The sequence below is a fragment of the Belonocnema kinseyi genome, chromosome 5 (assembly GCF_010883055.1).
Source record: "Belonocnema kinseyi isolate 2016_QV_RU_SX_M_011 chromosome 5, B_treatae_v1, whole genome shotgun sequence".
Classification (NCBI taxonomy): domain Eukaryota; kingdom Metazoa; phylum Arthropoda; class Insecta; order Hymenoptera; family Cynipidae; genus Belonocnema; species Belonocnema kinseyi.
Genome location: NC_046661.1, coordinates 68306796 through 68328629, shown reverse-complemented (window position 1 = coordinate 68328629; position 21834 = coordinate 68306796).

Here is a 21834-nt window from a genome sequence, read left to right as displayed (position 1 = left end):
ATCAAAGCACGATATAAAAAAAAGGCACGAAAAGGAAAACGTTACTTTTTGAAAAACTCACAAGGTCATCATAACAGGTTTTATAATTTTAAAAAAATCGTAAATTAATCTTTTAATCGCACAAAAAATACTGAATTATTACATTCTCATCATAATAAGAAGGTATTGTTTATGGGAAAACTGACTATCGCGGATTTCTTGAAATTTGCACTTTTTGAGAATCCCTAATTCCCAAAGAAACCGGTATTACGATGACGTCTGTCTGTCGGCCTTGTCATTGTCGTCGTTGTCGTTGTAGTCTGTAAACACTGTAACATTTGAAGTAATTATTTTATTGAATTTCCCTTTGACACACTTTATAAGTATATGAAAAAAGGACGATTTCGTTAGCCAGCTATTTTAAATAAAAATGCATTCATTTGGAGCATTTTCAAAATTTTTAAGACCACTTTTTTAAGATTTGATATTTTCATATAGTGCTGTTTATAGTGCATAAAAATATGAACAATTTATCTTGATGACTTTTTTTGATAACAACAAAATTACAAGAGTTATAGCGTTTCCAAACTTGAAAAAAAAAAAATAAAAACGAAAACGACAAAAATGATTTCTCATCATAATGAGAAGGCTAAATAATCTGAACAAATGTATTATAAGTTTGATACAGAAGTGTTAAACATAATATAGAAAAATTAACATTTTGGACAAAATCGAATGCAAAGCACGAGATACGTGATGAGAATGTGTTCGTTAAAGCCGAAGAAGCTTTAACAAAGGAGAATTCACAATCACCAAATTACAGTTGTCGATGCTTGGTTCGTTAACCTTAATAGGTCTGTGCACAAATGTGGGGTAAATACAAAGACCGAGCGCAAAAGGCGAGACAAATGCAGCATCGATCGCGAAGCGCGAGATAAATACACCTTCGAGCGCGAAGCGCGAGATGAATACATCGTCAAGCGGGAGGCGTGAGAAGCAACAGTCGAGCGCCCTAGGCGCGCTCAAACTTGCAAGCGAAGCGAGCCGCGCGCGCAGCGCGTGAAGAGAATGTGCCCGCGAAGCGGGCAGATTTTTTAAAGAATGTTTGCGTATCAAATTCCTTGATTCAGAAAGTGTGCTTTTAATACATTGAATCATAATTTTTGTTCATTTTTCATGTTTTGAATTTGAAAATATAAATGAGAAAAAAGCTTTTTTGCAGACTAAAAAAACTGGTAAATTTTGGTATGCTAAAAGTTAAAAAAGACGGCCTGTCGTGTGAAAAAATAGGTGAAGGGAATTTTGTAGCTACGTTTTGGAACACGCTCCCTTATGAATATTTTAATTTGTCTTGTGCCGTTTCTCCAAACAGTCAATTTCATTATTTATAATGTTATTTTTTACGATTAAAACGAAAACCACGCGTTTTATTAAAAAATTATTTTTAAAGAAATTTTAGATTTTTTTGGCTTAAACAAACTTTCTCTTATATCATGTGTCATTTTACCAAAAATGTATTTTTTTCTTATTTTTAATGTTGTTATTCACGATTAAAATAGAAACTACACTGGAAAAAAATTTGTATTAAATCAAGTAGGTTAATTTACTTGGCTGATTCTACTTGAAAGAAGCAAATATTTTCTTTTTACAAGGGACCGATTTTCTTGAATTAAGAAAACAATAGAATCGGGACAAATATTTGAATCAAGAATATATTTACTCTAAGCAAAAAATTATTGAGTTTATTTGTTTCACTATACACATTTGCATGAAGTTTAATAAAATATTGAATTAAGAATATTATATTCTCATGATAAGTAACTAAATCTCTAACAAAATGTTTCTTGATCCAAATAAATTCATATACTCATTTTGACCACTATTTTAATTGAAACGATATCTATGTTCTTGAGACAAGAAAATGAATGTATTTAGCAAAGAAATAATTTCTCTTAGAATAATGCTTGAATATTTTCCTTCAAATAATTATTAATTTGAAACGAATGTCAGATTTACTTCGAAGATACCTATGTTATTAAGATAGAAACAGATCAGTTTTTTCAACATAAGGACTGTAAACTTGATACAATAGACATCGCACAGATACTATGAAAATCAAAATATTGGTCTAAATTAATTTACCTCTTACTGTACAAGTATCTTATTAAATATAATAATCGACAAGTTGTCATGGTATGAAGTTGGTTCTCTTCGCCGCTAACAATCATTTTGAAATTCAATAATATTGATAAAATTTAAAACATTGGAGCACATAATCAATTTTATTTATGCAAATCTAGATAGGGATTGTCCATATATTACGTAAGACGTTTTTCTGTTGTTTGAATAAAGACGAAAATAATATTTTTATCAAGTTGAAAAGGAAACAGCGATATAAACAAAAGAAAAAATTCTTACGTAATATATGGACGATCCCATAGGAGTTTGCAGCTTTGATAAACTACTAACTTTAGGCTGACACACAAATCAAATCACTCATTAAACTATAAAAAAATTATAAGTTTATTGCGTCGGTGAGTTTTTGGTGGTAAGAATTAAAAATTTTTCAATAGATTTGAAAAAAATGTTTTTAATTTTGAAATAATCATGTAAGACTCAAAAGTCATTTCATTTCTAAAATTATTAAAAGGTTATGAATGTACTGCATCTATTTTTTTTTGCTGATTATTTGTTTGTATTAATCTACTTAAAATTAAACCATTTCGAATTTGTTTAACCGTGAAACATTTTTATGAATCAAAAAATGACTTGGGATTTTTTTTCTCGATTAAAACGGCCACCCTGAAATTATTTTTGTGTAGTGTTCAAAGTAACAAAAAAACATTCAAAGTTGAAAATAACAATAAATATTCCTGCTAAATACAGGAATTCTTCATTCAATAAAAAAATATTATTTTTTGGGATTCAGCTAGATTAAAATTGATTTTTAAAAGGTTAAAAATGTTGTTATGTGAACCTTATTTAATTTAAATTAGAGTTGGAAGACATGGTTGTATTTTGTTTAAACACAGTTTTCGTGTTCGATAATAGCAGTTTGAAAATCACAAAAATGGCAAAATTCATTAAAGTTATAAGTAAAAAAATAGTGTTGAAAATATAAAATGATCATGTGTTATTTTAATTTAAACTAAATAAATTTTAGGCAGCAGATTTTTTAACATTAAATTAATTTTGTCTTGATGAAAAACAAATTCCTTTATTAAGCAGAAATTTTTAAAATAATTTTTAATTTTATATTCTTCCTTGCTATCTGAAATAGTTAATATTCTGTTTTTATATGTTTATCTTATTAATTGGCAATGCAATGCTTACCGCGTACTGTAGCGCGCATATAATGTTGCTGTTTTAAATAATTAAGTATAGATTTAGGTTTTTTTAAATAAAATTAACAAAATTAAGTGTTTCAGTCAAAGAATTCATTAATCATAGAAAATGTCTTGAACTACAAATGGTTAACATTTTGGAAATCACCCATATGCTTACATAATTCTTTTTTATTATGTAAATAATAAAAAATAAATATATGACAACATAAAACAAAGTTATAAGCTTTAAAAAATGCTTAAAATACAATTAGTACATTTGCTTGATAATTTAAAAAAATGTTATGCGTTTTTAAAGCAAAATATTTAAGAAAAAAGAATTCAATAACAGGTTTAAAAAGTTTATTAAGAATGCATTTCATTTTATAAAATAACAATTAAAAAATTGACAATTAAACATTTTTTAAATAAAATAATTGAGAATGCAAGGAGAAAGCAAACAAATATTTTCCATCCGAATACAGAATTCTTGTTTCTTCTGATTTCTAAGTATTTTATATTTAAAAGAAAAATACATTATCGAGCACTTTTTTAAATAGGTAATATTTGAACTAACGATCAATTTTTTCTACATATTTTAAATTATTTTGTAGGAATTGTTATTTTAAATTAAAAACTGAGTTAAAAAGTATTATACAATCATTAAATAAATGCCTTGTTAAATAAGTGAAACTTACTTCGCTTTTTCACATATTTGAAATTATTGTTTAAGAAATGTTATTTTGCATTAAAATGTCAGTAAAAGAGTATTATATACAATAAAAGAGTTGGATACATTGAAAACTACGCATTTTATGGAGAATTTTGGTTTATTGTTAATTATTTTGAGATATTATATAATATTTTTAAATATATTAAGAAAAAAAGTATCGAGCCTTTATTGAGAATAAGTAAAATTCAATTCTAATATTCTTCTAAATAAAAAATGGTATATTAAAGTTGAGTTCAACAACTTTTAGTTGGAAGTTGGTTGAGGCTTGGTTGGTTGAGGTTGAAGTTGGTTGGTTGAGACTCGGTACGACCCTGCCTTAAAATTCTTACCCGAGATTTTGTCATCGATATCCAATTGCTTCGAAAGTGAAGTCGGTAGAGCGCACGGTTTGGAGCACACTAGTTTGGGTAGAGTTTAGGTAGGGTTCAATCCTCGGCGAGTGCGATTTTTCAAAGCGTCTAGGCGTACGATTATATGTGTAAGTAAAAACAGTCTGCGCGAATAACGCATTTTAATCGTTTAAAAAATGAAGATTATATAACAATAATTTCGAAAACAATTTTTTTTCGTTGAGAAATAGTGTTCAGTTGAGGCACTAGTCTATTGCTCCGATACTGCATATTCTTAGATGAAGAAAATACATTCTTGAAGTATATCAGAAATGATATCTTGGAAGTAAAACTATCTTCTGCATTTGAATATATCTCTATATGAAGTAACACAATAAAGTTTACGAATAATAAAATGCGATATTCTATCTAAGAATACATTTTCTCAGATTAAGAGAATGTACGCTTATTCCAAGCATACGGTAGCAAGTATTTATTTATTTGGAACACACTCATATTCCATCGTCCCCAATCGTACCTGCGATTGACTTGAATCAGGTAACATTTACTTGATTCAAGAACAATTTTTTTTTAGTGTACCAATCATATAAAAAAAAACCATTAATAAAAATTGTTCTCTACTTTCGGGAAAAAAATATTTTCTATTTATTTTTTCTTAGCTTGTGTCATATGTTGAAAAATTTAAGTTTTGTATTTTCACTGTTTTTTTTTAAGTAAAACAAAAACTACGTGTCCTATAAAAAAGTGATTGATAACAAATTTGCAGATATTTTTTGGTTGCATAATCTTTGTCTCATGATTTTTTCCGACGTTGCATAGTTTGACAACAAAATACAATTTTTTATTACTTTTTGTTTGATCAAAATTTGAATGATCAATTTATGGAAAAAATTTAAAAAAACTTGTTATAATAATCTTGTAGGGCTTTCGAAAATTAGCATTTTACTTTTCAAGTGCTATGAACAAGGGTACAGAGAATTTTTGAATCATGAAAAAATGTGGTCTCAAAAAATTTCAAAATACGCTCACTTTTGGAATTTTTATCCAAAATGGCTGACCAACGAACTTGGCATTTAGCTTAGGACACTAAAAGAGTGTATCAAAGGCCAATCTAATAGATTATTTTGTTCACAAGTTATCGTGCTGATAGACAGGCAGACATAAAGACAGACACATTCGTAAAAACCTGTTTATCGGATGCAAGGGGTCTCAAAACGTGAATTTTTTACCAAAAATGGGGGGGGGGGGTCAAATTTTACACAAATCTAATACCTTCTCTAATGAGAATGTAAAAACGTTTCGAGGATTAGAGCAAGCGCTGGCATAAGTGCGTTGCAGTCGATGGGGAGTACTTTGAAGGAGAGTCCACAATAGGATTTGAGAAACCGACGTAGCATTGACTTGACGTAGACTTGATATAGCAGTAGCTTGAAGTCCTACAACTTTTTGATCAAGGTGTAGTTCAATTTTTAACGTCAAAATCTGTAAATTGTTTAATCTTAACTGATTTAGAATCGCCCCATAAAATCATTCAATTATTGTTCAATTTTGAATACACAAACTACAGTTTAATTTTAAAAATTATTAATGAATTTATATTTACAGTTGATCTACTTAAAACGTTTTTTGTCAATAAATTTCAGTGGCAAAGGCTTTTAATATTTTATTAAGTAAGCCTTCAAAACTGCACTTTAAAATTCTTTGAATGGAACATGTACCCTAAAAATGAAAATCTAAAATGGAAAATTGTTATGGTAAAAGATTTTAGAATTACACATTGTAAACTTAATTCCCGGTCAAAGAAAAAATTCACGATCACTTCCCGGTGTCTTAACAATTTTTCATGAAAGAATCAATTAAAATAATATATAGTTAAATAATTCTAACATTTTTTAAAGTCGCCTTAAAATAGCCAGAATACAGAAATAAAATATTTACCATTATTGATTTTGTAAAACGTAACCTCGCAAATCTCGCAATCAGCTGAGTTCGCTCCCTGTTCAACTTAAATGGTTATTTACAATAAAATGATGTCTCAGACATCCATGAGAGAATTCGAGACCCAGATTGGCTGCGAGAATTACATGGTTGCACGGAGAGAGAAATTGGCCTCCTAACCTCTCGAGGCTAATGGCGCTAGTTGCTTATGGCGCTTGGCTTGCTAACTTACCACAAATTGGCCAATGGCGCTCTAGGCGAGTCAGCGGTCTACGCTCTTGCATGACTGGTAGTTTGGTTTGCTCACTACTTGGGCACTGAGAGTCGAACTTGTCAGAATGAAAGATTAATGCGGTGCGGTCATGATGCGATCATAAATAATATAAGTATAGGTGCCAACGCCGGTCGGAATTGAGAGTTACTCCGAGTTGCAAGCCTGGAGTCCAACATTTGTTGTTTCTTCCAGTTCCAACACTGGCGCCCCCACGCTTTCAGTGAAAGACAGTGGGACCACTAGTCCGATAGTGCTGTCATGGCGCATGAGGCTGGTAGGCGAGGAGGCCAATTTCTCTTTCCGTGTGGGAATCTACATTGGCTGTCAGGCTCTCTTACTACATGATATAAAATGGGCGCTACATTTGAAAAATACACGCTGAGAACTGATGTTTTCTCTATAACCATATTCAAGGAGGAAATTCGCTTTCCAGTATTATATAAAATAAACTTTAATTATCTTATTTGCAAAATTCGAGTCTGGATCCTGGGAGAGGGGGGGGGGGCAAGCCGCCGTATCCCCTCCCTCTGGATTCGTGCCTGCCGTATAGTCGCCATCACTGCATTCTCGCCATTACTGTTTTTGTCAAATGTCCACTCCGGTAATAAGCGTAGAATAGAGAAAAATTAATATTTTCAGATTTCAGCGCAAAAGTGAAGATTATTCTATTATTTTGAATGCGCGATTATTCCATCTGCCTAAAATGCCACAATAAGAATAAGATACCTCCTAAACTTATTCAATTCCATTTCCATAGCGACCGCCACACAGTTTTCTATTCTCCCAAAGAGAACGTGTTTTCAATATATTTAATTCCTTCTAATTGTACCGGTAACGCACCTCACAGAGATTTTTTTTTCCCCAGAAGTGGTCATATTTTGATTATATTTAATTACTTTTAATAAGTTCACAAAATATGTGTAATAAGTTGTTTTAATTCCTTCATGCGGAATGTAAATTCTGACATTTTAATTCTCATTAATTCAACTCTGCCCCTCTAGAGTTAAAATTATTTAAATTTACACATTTTCATAGATTTCTTGGTTGCATTTTTAAGACGTTTAAATAAATGATCAAAATATAAATGAATATAAATTTGAATATTTTTCGAATTTATAAATTATAAAAAGATTTAATAATAAAAAATAGGTTAAATAAATGCTTTCGTTAAATTTTACTCAGTCGATTGAGAGGAATAGGATTTGCACTTTTTCTGTTCCCGTTGGGGGATTTTTAGACGGAGGAAAAAACGCGTATTCATAGGAATGCAAATTCTTAATTTTTCTGAATTCAACGCTTGTTACCGGGACGTTTTAGACCCCCTGAATCTGAAAAACAGAATTTTACGAATGTCTTTGCCCGTCCGTGGATGTTTTTTTTTTTGTTAGCACGATAGCTTTCGAAATAATTGACTGATTAGATTCCTTTTGGTAAATTGTTATACCCTCTCAAAATGAATGTCAAGTTCGTTAGACAGCCATTTTGGATAAAAATTCAAAAAGTGGGCGTATTTTGAAAATTTTTTAGACCACCGTTTTCAGAATTCAATTATTTTCTGTACGGATATCCATATATCCTGATATATGATATATTCATATATTCTGTACAGACACCTTCATAAACATAATTTTTTCTGACTCACGGAGTCCCAAAACGTGGAGATTTGATGAAAACCGACCATGTCCGATTTTATTTAAAACCAATACAATAATCTTGTCATCCCCATTTAAAGTTCCTTTAGGCACGCCGTGATCCTTTACAACATTCTGAGGACGTCCATAGGTTGTCCTCAGGACATCTTTGATAACATCCTGAGGACATCCGTAGGTTGTCCTCATGACGTCCTTCATAACATCCTGAAGACGTCCGTAGGTTGTCCTCAGGACGTCCTTGATAACATCCTGAGGGGGTCCGCAGGTTGTCCTACTGACCTCCTTAGGATGTTATTAAGGAAGTCTTGAGGACAACCTACGGAAGTCCTCAGGATGTTAACAAGGATGTCCTTAGGACAACCTACGGACGTCTTCAGAATGTTATAAAGAATCACGATGTACCTAAACACAAGCACGGACATAGGACGTCTTGCCCGCGTCGTAATGATATCGGAAAGATGTGGTCCTATTTATTTGCCCTCTGAATTTTCATACTTTTACTTATAACTCAGTGCACGTGCTCTTAATGTGTTTCATTATGTTATTGTTTGATTTTCGATAAAAAAATATATTTTTGTTTATATTAATACAATGTCATTATTACAAAAACTTATTAATTCTTTCATAAATGTTTATCTTTGTTCTGATAAAGAATATTAATATTCCTCAATTATAATTACAAAAATACTTTGCGTCTTTTTAAATAAATTTTATTTAGAAAAGACATTACGGTAGTACAACTCTTAGTAAAATTTAACGAAAGCATTTATTTAACCTATTTTTTATTATTAAATCTCTTTATAACTTATAAATTCGAAAAATATTCAAATTTATATTTATTTATATTTTGATATTATAAAATTAAAGGAATTCAATGTAATAATTTTCCACAGAACGTCGAAGGAACATTCGGACGGCACAATACAAATAATAGAGTTAATAATGATAATAATAATATAGACAATAATGAAGATCGTATGTGATGCATTATTAGTGATAGAATGTCAACGCTATAACATTAGTGCTAGAACTATTCAGTAACATATCTCAATTTTTTTTCTTGATTTATTCTGGAACACATGTGTATCAGGATTCTAGAATGTTGCAGAACGTCTGTAATTTGTCAGTTCTAGAACAATTACGTAACAACTGTTCTGGAACTGTTATTATTCTTTGATCCTAATTTGTTCTAGAACACACTTCCCAGTGGGCAAAACAATTAAGGATGTCTTAGGGACGTTTTTGCGACATCGCTAAGACATGTTTTATAACATCTCTTTTAGTCACCCTAGGGATGATCTTAAAACGTCTAGTGCCAGTAAAAAAGATGTCCCGAGAACGTCCATGTCTTTAAGACGTCTTTTGGTCATCTTTAGGACATTGGACGTCTTAGAGACGTTGCTTGATCTGTCATAGGACGTCCTAGGAATGTCCCAAGGACGTTCTTGAGATTTTCATAGTTTTGTGCCCACTGGGTTGTAACTGGGTTCTAGCACTTCGATATAATACTATTACGGCACAGGTCTATAATAAACTTGGAACAAATGTTATAGAACGTCTATGATTTATTAGTTCTAGAACAATAACGTAACAACTGTTCTGGAACAGTTTTTAATCTTTGTTCCTAATTCGTTGGAGAACATACTTGTCACAAGGTTCGAAAAATTCGATATAACACTATTACTGCACAGTTATAGAACAAACTTGAAACAAATAATATAGAACGTATGTGACCAGTTTGTTCTAGAACAAGTCCGTAGCAACCCTGGCGGAACAAAGGAAGTGAAAGGAGCCTCTACAAAGTAATAGCAATACTTTTTTTGCAGCATTACGAATTAAAAAAATGTCATTAACTTCTGCTGAAGGTGACTTCAAGCGCATCCATAAAAGCTCAAGTAGTATATTGCGCGCAAAGTTCAAAAATAAAATTCTCTACCACTTGCATCGCAGCGTTGTTGTCTGAGGTTTCCACTGCGTTGCGCTAGCATCCAGAAAAAATTCTTAAAGTTACCGACGGAACGCTTATTAACTGCTACGAAAAGAACATGCACTTGAAGGCGCCTTCAGCCCATGTTAATGACAGGTATTTTATTTTAGTTTTTAACGCTGCAAGAAAAAGTATTGCGATTACTTCGTGAGTTTCTAATGCAAATTGTAACGTAGAATCCGAATTTCAACAATTTAAAAGTTGATTCTGCTGTTCTTTTTTTAGTTTTTTTAAAAAGGAACTGAATGGAGATCCAAGGGGGTCTTTACGGGTGCTTTTTCAGTCATTCAAGGACAGAATGTTTTTTTTTCAACAGGAATCCGAACGAAATTATGGGGCATTTTTCGATATTTTTGAATTGTTTCTACACATTAAAAATAACTTGGCTATACGCTGAAAAAAAGTAAAGATGAAAAATTAAAATTAAAAAAGAAATTAAGGTGTAAATGACTAAAATAACCTAAAGTTGTAAAAAAGTTGTAAATCTTCTTCAAAATATAATTTACAAAAAATTAAAAATAGCCATTTCTGCCGAAAAACACTGACTTAATCCAAACTATCATGGAAACTCAGTTAATCCTCAATTGTCACACATCCAACGAATATCAATAATTGTCACACGGGGTCCATTGGACCTCAGCGTAGAAGACTGTGGATAATTTTTCAAGCTTTAAATAGACTTACCAGAAACTTATTGTGGATGTTCCTGAAATCCTTGTGAACAATATGCTATTGCTCATGTAAAAAGTTAAGATGTTAATATAGTGAAAAAATTCAAAAAATGAAGCAATCAATATAGAAATATTCGCTATTGAAAAAAACATGGGGTCCAATGGACCCCGAGTGTAAATGAAGGGTTACATTCTGATATCGTACATTATTTACTATTAAGTATTATGTTGAACGAATAATTATTTAATCCTAGTTTAAATAAATAAGTTCTTACATTCATCTGTCTAACACTCATGATGGTATAAATGATAAATCATGATTCATGGGTAATTGATTTCACACAAAAAGATTTAATTTATTTTTTGAAGATTTGATTTTTGCCGCCTTGGGCTGTGGTTCGGCCGTAGTGAGCCAGGGAGCGCAGCGATTTGCCTTTCTCGTAACTGAAATGAAGGGTTGAGTCCCGGTAGTAAGCGTTGAATTAAAAAAAATTAAGAATTTGTATTCCTATGAATACGCGATTTTTCCTCCGTCTAAAAATCCCCCAACGGGAATAGAAAAAGTGCAAATCCGATTCCCCTGAATCGACTTAGTAAAATTTAACGAAAGCATCTATTTAACCTATTTTTCATTATTAAATCTTTTTATAACTTATAAATTCGAAAAATATTCAAATTTCTATTTATTTATATTTTAATAATTCATTTAAACTTCTTAAGAATGCATCGACGAAATCTATTTAAATGTGTTAATTAAAATAATTTTAAGACTAGAGAGGCGGACTTGAATTGATTAAAATTAAATTTTCAAAACTTATATTCCACATGATGGAATTAAAACAATTTATTACGCATATTTTGTGAACTTATTAGAAGGATTTAAATAATCTCAAAAATTGAAGACAATTACAAGGAATTAAATATATTGAAAACACGTTCCCTTTTGGGGAATAGGAACCTATGCGGCAGCCGCTATCGAAATAGAAATAAATAAGTTTCTGAGATATCCTATTATTATAATGACATTTTAGACGGATGGAAAAATCGCGCATTCAAAACAATAGAATAATCTTCACTTTTACGCAGACATCTGAAAATATTAATTTTTCTCTATTCAACACTTATTAGCGGGGTGTTTAAGGTGCTTCCTCAGGCTTGAAAATTAGCCCATGCATTTACAAAGGACATAATTTTTTCCACAATTATGAATTTTTTTATATCATATTCTAGCCACACAATCTTAGTGGATAAATACAATCCCTCAAAAAGGGATGTTTCAAAATATGGTCTGGTTCTTGTTTGATTGCAATTAATTGAAAATTTGATGCATTTTGTGCGCCTGGGTTGAGAGAAAGCCGGTTGAGAGAAATTAAGAATGATTCAAATATTAAGGAATTTAATTTCAATACTCTGCATTAGATGCATTAGATAGCGAGGAGAAGATTAAAAAAAGAGAGAAGAAAATCGGTTAAGGCAGGATTCTACTTTGAAATGCTCGAAAAAAAACTATTTTTGTGCATTTTTGTGAGATTATTTTTAATGATATTGATGTGAACGGGCGGTCCGAAACAAAAAAATTAAATAGTTTTAGATTCAGTATGACTCCAGCAACCGGCTGAACTAGGATTTCTGATATACATGCAAAATAACAAAATGGCGACGGAAAAACCAAATAAAAACTAAAAAATTGGGTTTATTTTCACAGTTTTTTGCAACAATAATATAGTTAAAATTAATTTTTTTGATAATCCTAGTTCAGCCGGTTGCTGGAGTCATGCTGAATCTAAAACTGTTTGATTTTTTTTGTTTCGACCGTACGTTCTCGAGATTTTTACAAACAGCGCGGACCAACCTACTGTTTGTGAAGTCGACTTTGACTGAAGTTTTTGTGTATAAAAAGTGCATAAAATAAATGGAAATTATTTTAAAATGTATTTTAAGAGTGTGTTTATTAAGCATAACAAACCGTAAATCGATATCATCCCTGGCGGACCGAAGGAACCGAATGGAGCCTCTACAAGGTACCCGTAAAGAGCCTATTGGGTTCCCATTCGGTTCCTTTTTAAAAAACTAAAAAAAACAGCAAGATCAACTTATTTACTGTTAATATTCGGATTCTACGTTAAATTTTCTAGTAAAAACTTACGGAGTAATCGCAATACTTTTTTTTGCAGCGTTAAAAATTTAAAAAAATGTCATTAACTTCTGCTGATGGTGACTTTAAGCACATCCATGATAGCTCAAGTAGTATGTTGCGCGCGAAGTTTAAAAATAAACTCATCTCTAACTTGCACCGCAGCGTTGTTGCCTGAGGTTTCCACCGCGTGGCGCTAGCATCCAGACAAAATACCTAAAGTTACCGATGGAACGCTTACTAACTGCTAATAAAAGAAGATGCACTTGAAGGCACCTTCGGCCCATGTAAATGACGGGTATTTTATTTTTTAAAGTTTTTAACGCTGCAAGAAAAAGTATTGCGATTACTCCGTGAGTTTTTCATGCAAATTTTAACGTAGAATCCGAATTTCAATAATTTGAAAGTTGATTTTGCTGTTTATTTTTTGAGTTTTTTAAAAAGGAACCGAATAGGGTCTTTACGGATTATAAATAATCTCAGAAAAAACTCAGAAAAATAACTTTTTTTCTTGCGTTTCAAAGTAGAATACTGCCTTAATCCGTTCAATTTCTGTTGAGAGTTTTCGTAACTGATCCTCTTTTTGCAAATTGTACGACAAAAAAAAATGGAAGAAAGATGCTGCGTATTCTTGAATCGGAAAAATGTGGAATTGCAAGTTATTTTATTTTCAAGATTACACTTGAAAGGTATGCAATTCGCAGCCCTTTCTTCAGCAATTTCTTTTCCATCATTTTCAACCGAAAACTTGAAATTCATCGTTTTTCTCTCGTTTTCCTTGAATCTTTGTTTCAAATACAGCTGCTTGTTTCACAATGAATGAGGTGCTGCTTACGTTAGATCCACTATTTTGTGTCAAAGAAGATAGTTACATTTTTAACGAAAGAGATTAATTATTATCAATTGAAGGGATGAAGCTCAAAACATGAATTTTCAACAAAAGAGTCCCGCATTCAACCAAATAATGGAATATTCAACCAAAAAGATGCTATTTTAACCAAGTACGGTTAAATGGAAAATATTTGAAAATTCAGAAATGAACAATGTTTAAAATATCAATTGGACTGCTAGAAATTCCACAATTTCAATTTTAAGTGAAAAGTTCAAAGTTATAAATAGGAAAAGTTTTATAATGTATTGCTTAAGGTAAAACTTTAGAATTCTAAAATTGAAACCATTCAAAAATGAAGAAATGATTACATTTTTAAATATAAATTTTTTTGTTGTAATTGAGCTTTCAAGGTCAAAATTGTTGGAAAATTTGTCGAATACACAACTTTCCATTTAAAAATACATACTTTCAATTTCGAACGTTTCTGTACAATAGTTGATTTTGAAGGTCTACAATGTCTGCATTGTCTTCAATATAGAAAAAAAATATTGTCAACGATCACAATGAAGGTGCATTACTTTGTTAATATCAGACAATTGTCTCTAATCAATGTTTACGGTGATTCATCATTTTTTTACTATTATATTATATGGTTGAATGTGGGACTGTTTTGTTGAAAATTCGTGTTTTGAGCTTCATCCCTTCAGTTGATATTATTTACCCTCTTTAAATAAAAATGTAACTATCTTGTTTGACACAAAAGAGTGCATCAATCCTGAGAAACATCACATTCATTGTGAAGCAAGCAGCTGTATTTGAAACAAAGATTCAAGAAAAAAAGAGAGAAAACTTATGAATTTTGAGTTTTCGCTTGAAAATTGTGGAAAAGGAATTGCTGAAGAAAAAGCTGTGAATTGTATACCCTGCAAGTGCAATCTTGAAAATAAAATAACTGGCAATTCCACATTTTTTGATTCACGAATACGCAGTGTTTTTCTTTCATATTTTTTGTCGTAGAATCTAAGAAGAGAGGATAAGTTACGAAAACTCTTAACAGAAATTGAACGGATTAACTGATTTTCTTCTTTCTTTATTCGTTATCTAATGCAACTAATGCAGAATATTGAAATTAAAATCCTTAATATCTTAATCATTCTTAATTTCTCTCAACCGGCTTTGATCTCTAACAATGGGAAGGTTGAGTGAGGCATGACAGGCACCCAATCAAATCCTGAGCTCGATCCAGGGTTTTTACGAAGCTTCAAGTATCCTCGAAAAAATAACACTCTAGTTTATTTGGAATCGAGCGCCCAGAATTTCTTTCACCATGGGTACATGCATCAAATTTCAATTAATTGGAATAAAAGAAGAACCAAACCATTTTTCGAAAAATCCCTCTTTGAGGGATTGTAATTACCCACGAAATTCGAAATGTGCAGTTTCTGAGAACAAAAGAGGGAGCATATTTTATTCATTAGAAGAATATAATTGATATGTTCTACATAAAGTTTTATGTTTGACTATTCCCATTTTCATCGAAAACAAGTTATTTATAGTCATTTTTTAATTTAATTTAATTTTAAATTGATAATTAATGTCCTTTATGAAAATGGAACAACTTTAAATCCAAATTTCTTGGTTCTACCTTACATTTGATCTTTTTCGATGAAAATTTATTGTAGATTAAGTTTACAGCAGATGGAGAATTTCTTTAGAAAGTCAAATATTTGGTTGACATTTTATGTATTTTGTGAAAAGTTTTTGTTTCTCGGTAAGAAAAAGTAACCTTTTCGGCGGAAAATAAATTTTAGATGATTTAGTCTTCTATTTATGTCTCGATCCCCATTTGAAATAAATGGAAGAAATTGACGAATTTCATGTTTCGCGTGATTCTTCATTTCATGCATGAGTCGATTTCGAGTTTGTGTTTTTTAGGTGTATATAATATGCAGAATAGATATTATTACTATTATATATATTATTCATGTTAATATTATAATTATAAATTATTATATCAATATTAATGACTGGTTGAACATTTATTAATAATATTAGTTCAAATTTTAACTAAAACAATTAGTTTTCTGACAAAAAAAAATAAATTTGGAAGAAAACACATAAATTAAAAAAAATGGTTAAAATTGTTTTAAACTTTAAAATTTTTTAAAATTAAAATTAAAAAAAAATTAAAATTAAAAAATTTTAAATTGTTTAAAATTATTTTATATTTTTATCCAAAAGCCTGAACTGTATACTAAAAAAATAACGTTTTAATAAAATACATGTATTTTTCACAAAATACATTTATTTTCCACCAAAATTAATTTTGTATACAAAAAATCAATGTTTAATCTTAATTAAATTTTCGACAAAAAAGATGAACTTTCTACTAAGAAAGACGAGTATTCAATAAAATGCAAAAATTTTCAACTAAGAAAGATCACTTTTCAATCAAATATAGAATAGTTAAATTTGTAGTTAAAAAATTGAGTTTTAACCCTAAACAAAAAGAATTTTCTACAAAATAGTTAAATTTTCAGAAAACAAATTTTTCCAACTAAATTTATGAATCACGAACCAAAAAAACTAAATTCTTAACAAAGTAGTTCTACCTTCAACCAGGAAATATGAAAAAAATCGTTAAAATTCTTTGAAATCGATTGAAATTATTGAAATGAAATGAAAATTCCTTGGAATGTTTTAAAATATCCTAAAATATTTTAAATGCTTTAAAATCTCTTGAAGTTTTTCAAAGCTCTTAAAAATTCCTTGCAATTTTAAAAATATACTAAAATATTTCAAATCCTTTAAAATCTCATACTAAATTATTGAAATCAATCGAAAATTCCTTGGAACCTTTTAAAATACTCTCAAATATATCGAAACCTCCAAAATGTTTTGAAACACTTTGACATCTTTTAAAGATTTTTAAAGTACTTTGGAATTGTTTAAAATAAGCCTGCTAAAGTTGTTTAAATTCTTTAAAATTCTTTTCAATTATAAAAATAAGTTGAAGATTCCTTGACATCTTTTATAACATCCTCAAATATTTAAAATTCTTTAAAATCTTTTGAAATCTCTTGCAATTTTTTAAAGCTCTTGAAAATTCCTTGAAATTTTAAAAATACTCTGAAATATTTCAAATCCTTTAAAATCTCATATTAAATTTCTGTAATCAATTGAAAATTCATTGGAACCCTTTAAAATTCTCTCAAAATTTTCAAATCCTTCGAGATATTTTGAAATACCTAGAACTTTTTTTTTAAGATTTCTAAAGTACTTTGGAATTTTTAAAAATGATCCTTCTAAATTTTTTTTAATTCTTTGAAATGCTTTTAAATTATAAAAAATAAATTGAAAATCCCTTGACATCTTTTAAAACATCCTCAAATATTTAAAACTTAAAATGCGATTGCGAAAATATTACAAAAATCTAATTATAGGATCTAAACCTATATTTTGTGGTGAGCAAATTTTAACAAATATTTTGTTTATTTACTATGTTATCATTAGCATTTCAGTCCTGAAACTCATTTCACAGTTTCATTTAACATTTAGATTTTGATTGTTTCATTGCTTTGTTGTTGCATTTTTTCATGTTTATAAGCTCATAATTTGTAAATATTAGAAATATTGTAAGTTGAAAATTTTTCCAAACTGCGAAAACAACGTTAATTTTTAGAAAAACTGAAAAATGTATTTTACGAAAAAGGCCAACTTTCATTTTCCCCTTGAGATTTTTTAGATTAATAGTAATATGAAGGAGATCCTGTGAATTTCGTTCTCGCTGAACTAAGTAGGAAAATTCAGAAATTTTAAATTTCTGACACTGATAATCAGAATTTTGTAAAGGCCACGGTTTTATCTTTCATCTACAGTTCATCCACCTCTTTTGCAAATCACCTTTATATCGTAACAATTTTAAATGAAAAAAATAATTCTCAAAAGCTTGGTATAGTGAAAATAAAAGTAAAATAAATTTTTAACCAAGAAGAAGCTATTCTCGAAATATTTACACGTGAAAAATTACATGAAAAAATTTTAATTAAATTACAAATTAAATTAAAAAATTACTATAAAAGAATTGTTTTCAATAAAAATTGGGATAGTTGGATTTTCACTTATAAAAATGAATTTTCGGTTAAGAAAATAAATATTCAAATAAAAACTTATTTTCCGACGAAGAGATTAATTTTTTGCATCGAGAAACAAAGATTTTTCACAAAATACATGAAATGTCAAACAAATATTTGAATTTCTAAAGAAATTCTCCGTCTACCATAAGCATAACCTACAATACATGTCTAACGAAAAAGACCAAATTTAAGTAGAATATATAAATATCGATTTAAAGTTGTTCAATTTTCATAAAGCACATTAATTTTCAATTTAAAATTAAATTAAATGATTAATATAAAAAAATGTTTTCAATAAAAATTACAATAGTAAGATTTTCAGTTCTAAAAATTAACTTTTGGTCAAGAAAATGAATTTTTATCTAAAATTTATTTTCCGCCGAAAAGGTTACTTTTTCTCACCGAGAAACAAAAAATTTTCACAAAATACATAAAATGTCAACCAAATATTTGGCTTTCTAAAGAAATTCTCCATCTACTGTAAACTTAACCTACATAAAATTTTCATCGAAAAAGATCAAATGTAAGATAGAACCAATAAGTTCGGATTTAAAGTTGTTCAATTTTCATAAATGATACTAATTATCAATTTAAAATTAAATTATTAAATTAAAAAATTACTATACAAAAATTGTTTTCGATGAAAATGGGAATAGTAAAACATAAAACTTTATGTAGAACATATCAATTATATTCTTCTAATGAATAAAATATGCTCCTTCTTTTGTTCTCCCTTTGGCAGATACACTGCTATCTCGTATCCAGTGTTCCTATAGGGCGAGGCTCTTCCATTGCAGAACGGCCGAGCCATGGACCAGAGCTGCCAGATCGAGCCTGGAATTTACCCCCACCATACCTACCGTTTGGGAACCGCAAAACAGAAGGTGTATGATTACCACTGTGACTTCGTGTGTAAGCCGAAAATTCATGATTCGACTTCGGTTCCCTGCTGTACGATGATTGTCGATCTGAAGGCTTCGGAAGACTTCGGTGGTCTTCTATTTATATCTCGATCCCCATTTGAAAGAAATGGAAGAAATTGGCGAATTTAATGTTTCACGTGATTTTTCATTTCATGCATGAATCGATTTTGAGGTTATGTTTTTCAGGTGTATATAGTATGAATATTATTACTGCTATATATATTATTAATGTTAATATTATAATTATAAAATATAACATTAATTCTAATCAATAGTTGACTAACTTTTAATAGAAATAGTTAAACTTTTAACTAAAAGAATTAGTTTTCTGAAAAAGAATTAAATAAGAAGATGAATTTTCTTGTAGTTAAAAGAAATCAATTTTTAAACCATAATAAGCAAAAAAATTCTGCAAAATAATTTAATTTTCAGAAAAGAAATTTTTCAACTAATTTGGTAAATTGTCAACCAAAAAAAAAACTAAATTTTTAAGAAAGCAGTTCCACTTTTAACCAGGAAAATTGAAAAAAATAGTTGGAATTCTTTGAAAGTGCTTTAAATTATTGAAATTAATTGAGAATTTCTTGAAATGTTTTAAAACATCCTAAAATATTTAAAATCCTTTTAAATCTCTTAAAATTTTGCAAAGCTTTTGAAAATTCCTTGCAAAATTTAAAAATACCTTAAAGTATTTTAAATCCTTTAAAATCACATACTAAATAATTGAAATCAATTGAAAATTCCTTATAATCTAGTAAAATGTCCTAAGGTGTATCAAATCCTTTAAAATCTCATATTAAATTACTGTAATAAATTGAAAATTCCTTAAAACCTTTTAAAATACCTTGATATAATTATTACAATTCTTTGCAATTCCTTTAATTTTTAAAAATGAATTGAAAATTTAGTGAAATCTTATTAAACATCCTCAAATATTCAAAATCCTTAAAAATCTGTTGAAATCTCTTGAATTTTTTTAAAGTTCTTGAAAATTCCTTGAAATTTAGAAAATACCCTGAAATATTTCAAATCCTTTAAAATCTCATATTAAATTACTGTGATCAATTACAAATTTCAATAATTTAATTTCAATAATTTAAAGCATTTTCAAAGAATTTCAACTATTTTTTTCAATTTTCCTGGTTGAAAGTGGAACTGCTTTGTTAAAAATTTAGTTTTTTTTGGTTGACAATTTATTAAACTAGTTGAAAAATTTTTTTCTGAAAATTTAACTATTTTGCAGAATTTTGTTTGTTTTGGTTTGAAAATTAATTTCTTTTAACTACAAGAAAATTCATTTTCTTATTCAAATTTTTTTCAGGAAACTAATTGTTTTAGTTAAAAGTTTAATTATTTCTATTAAAAGTTAGTCAACTATTAATAAAAATTAATGTTATATTTTATAATTATAATATTAACATTAATATTATTTATAGCAGTAATAATATTCATACTATATACACCTGAAAAACATAACCTCAAAATCGACTCATTCTTGAAATGAAGAATCACGCGAAACATTAAATTCGCCAATTTCTTCCATTTCTTTCAAATGGGGATCGAAATATAAATAGAAGACCACCGAAGTCTTCCGAAGCTTTCAGATCGACAATCATCGTACAGCAGGGAACCGAAGTCGAATCGTGCATTTTCGGCTTACACACGAACTCACAGTGGTAATCATACACCTTCTGTTTTGCGGATCCCAAACGGTAGGTATGGTGGGGGTAAATTTCAGGCTCGATCTGGCAGCTCTGTCATGGACATAGAAATAAGAGGGGACTAGCCACATGCTCCTAACTCTGGCGCGGAGAGTGTTACAGGGGGGGGGGGTCGGCCATCTTGAATTGCAAATTCTGCGCTGGAAATTTGAACAAGAAAAACCGAAATGTTCATAAGTAATAAAAATAATACTAATTACGGATGATATAGATGAAGTAGTCAAACGAAGAATTAGAAAATAATAAATAAGGAATAAATAAATATAAAAATAATGATATGAAATGTAATATTGAATATTCAATATAAATAAATAATATAAAAAGTAAATAAAAATAAATAATATAAAAAGTAAATAAAAATAAATAATAAATTGAGAAAATTAGTAAGTAATACATAATATCTGAACTTTTAAAACTCGTGATGTATTTTATGAGAAAATTTTCTGGAAAGAAGAAAGAATTTTTTGTTAATCAAAAATTATTATTCTCATTTTGTACGAAAAGAAGATGGGACACGAAAGAAAAATTTAACGGAACATTAAATCAAAAATCAGAATTGTGTTATGAAATGCAATACAAGTTTTAAAAGCTCAAATACTCATACCATTGCAAAGAAATTTTTTCTATCAAATCAGTGAAATACGCGTCTTCTAAATATTTTTGAATACCAATATGTTTCATTTACAGACGATTATGTGACTTGACGTGTTCATTCTACATAGTTTGAAATAAATAGTTTCGTGTATAAAATTTATTATCATAAAGTATAATTACAGTGAAAGCATTAATTACTGTTCTTTAAACAGAATAATTTTTCCGTAGAGTTGTCTAACGCTTTGAGATTTATCCACAATCCGACAGCAGTTATAATTTACACGTACCTTAAGATAATTAGCAATAACTGATCTCGCTTGATGCAAGACATGATTTTCAATCGGAGTCTGATCATTTGAATGGTCCTTTATTTGTGGGAAGAATTCTCTACCATTAAAAAGGAAGTCTTTCAGAACTTCATTTGTAAGGAAAGCTTCAGAAAATCTCTTTGAAAGATACTTTCCTCCCTCGTTTCCATCACTTTCCTTTAATACAGTCTGTCAAGTTAAAGCGTGGGTGGCTTTACTCGCAGTCGGTAAGGTGTATCGACATGATTTTGGTGTCAAAATATTAAGAAGAGCTCCCTC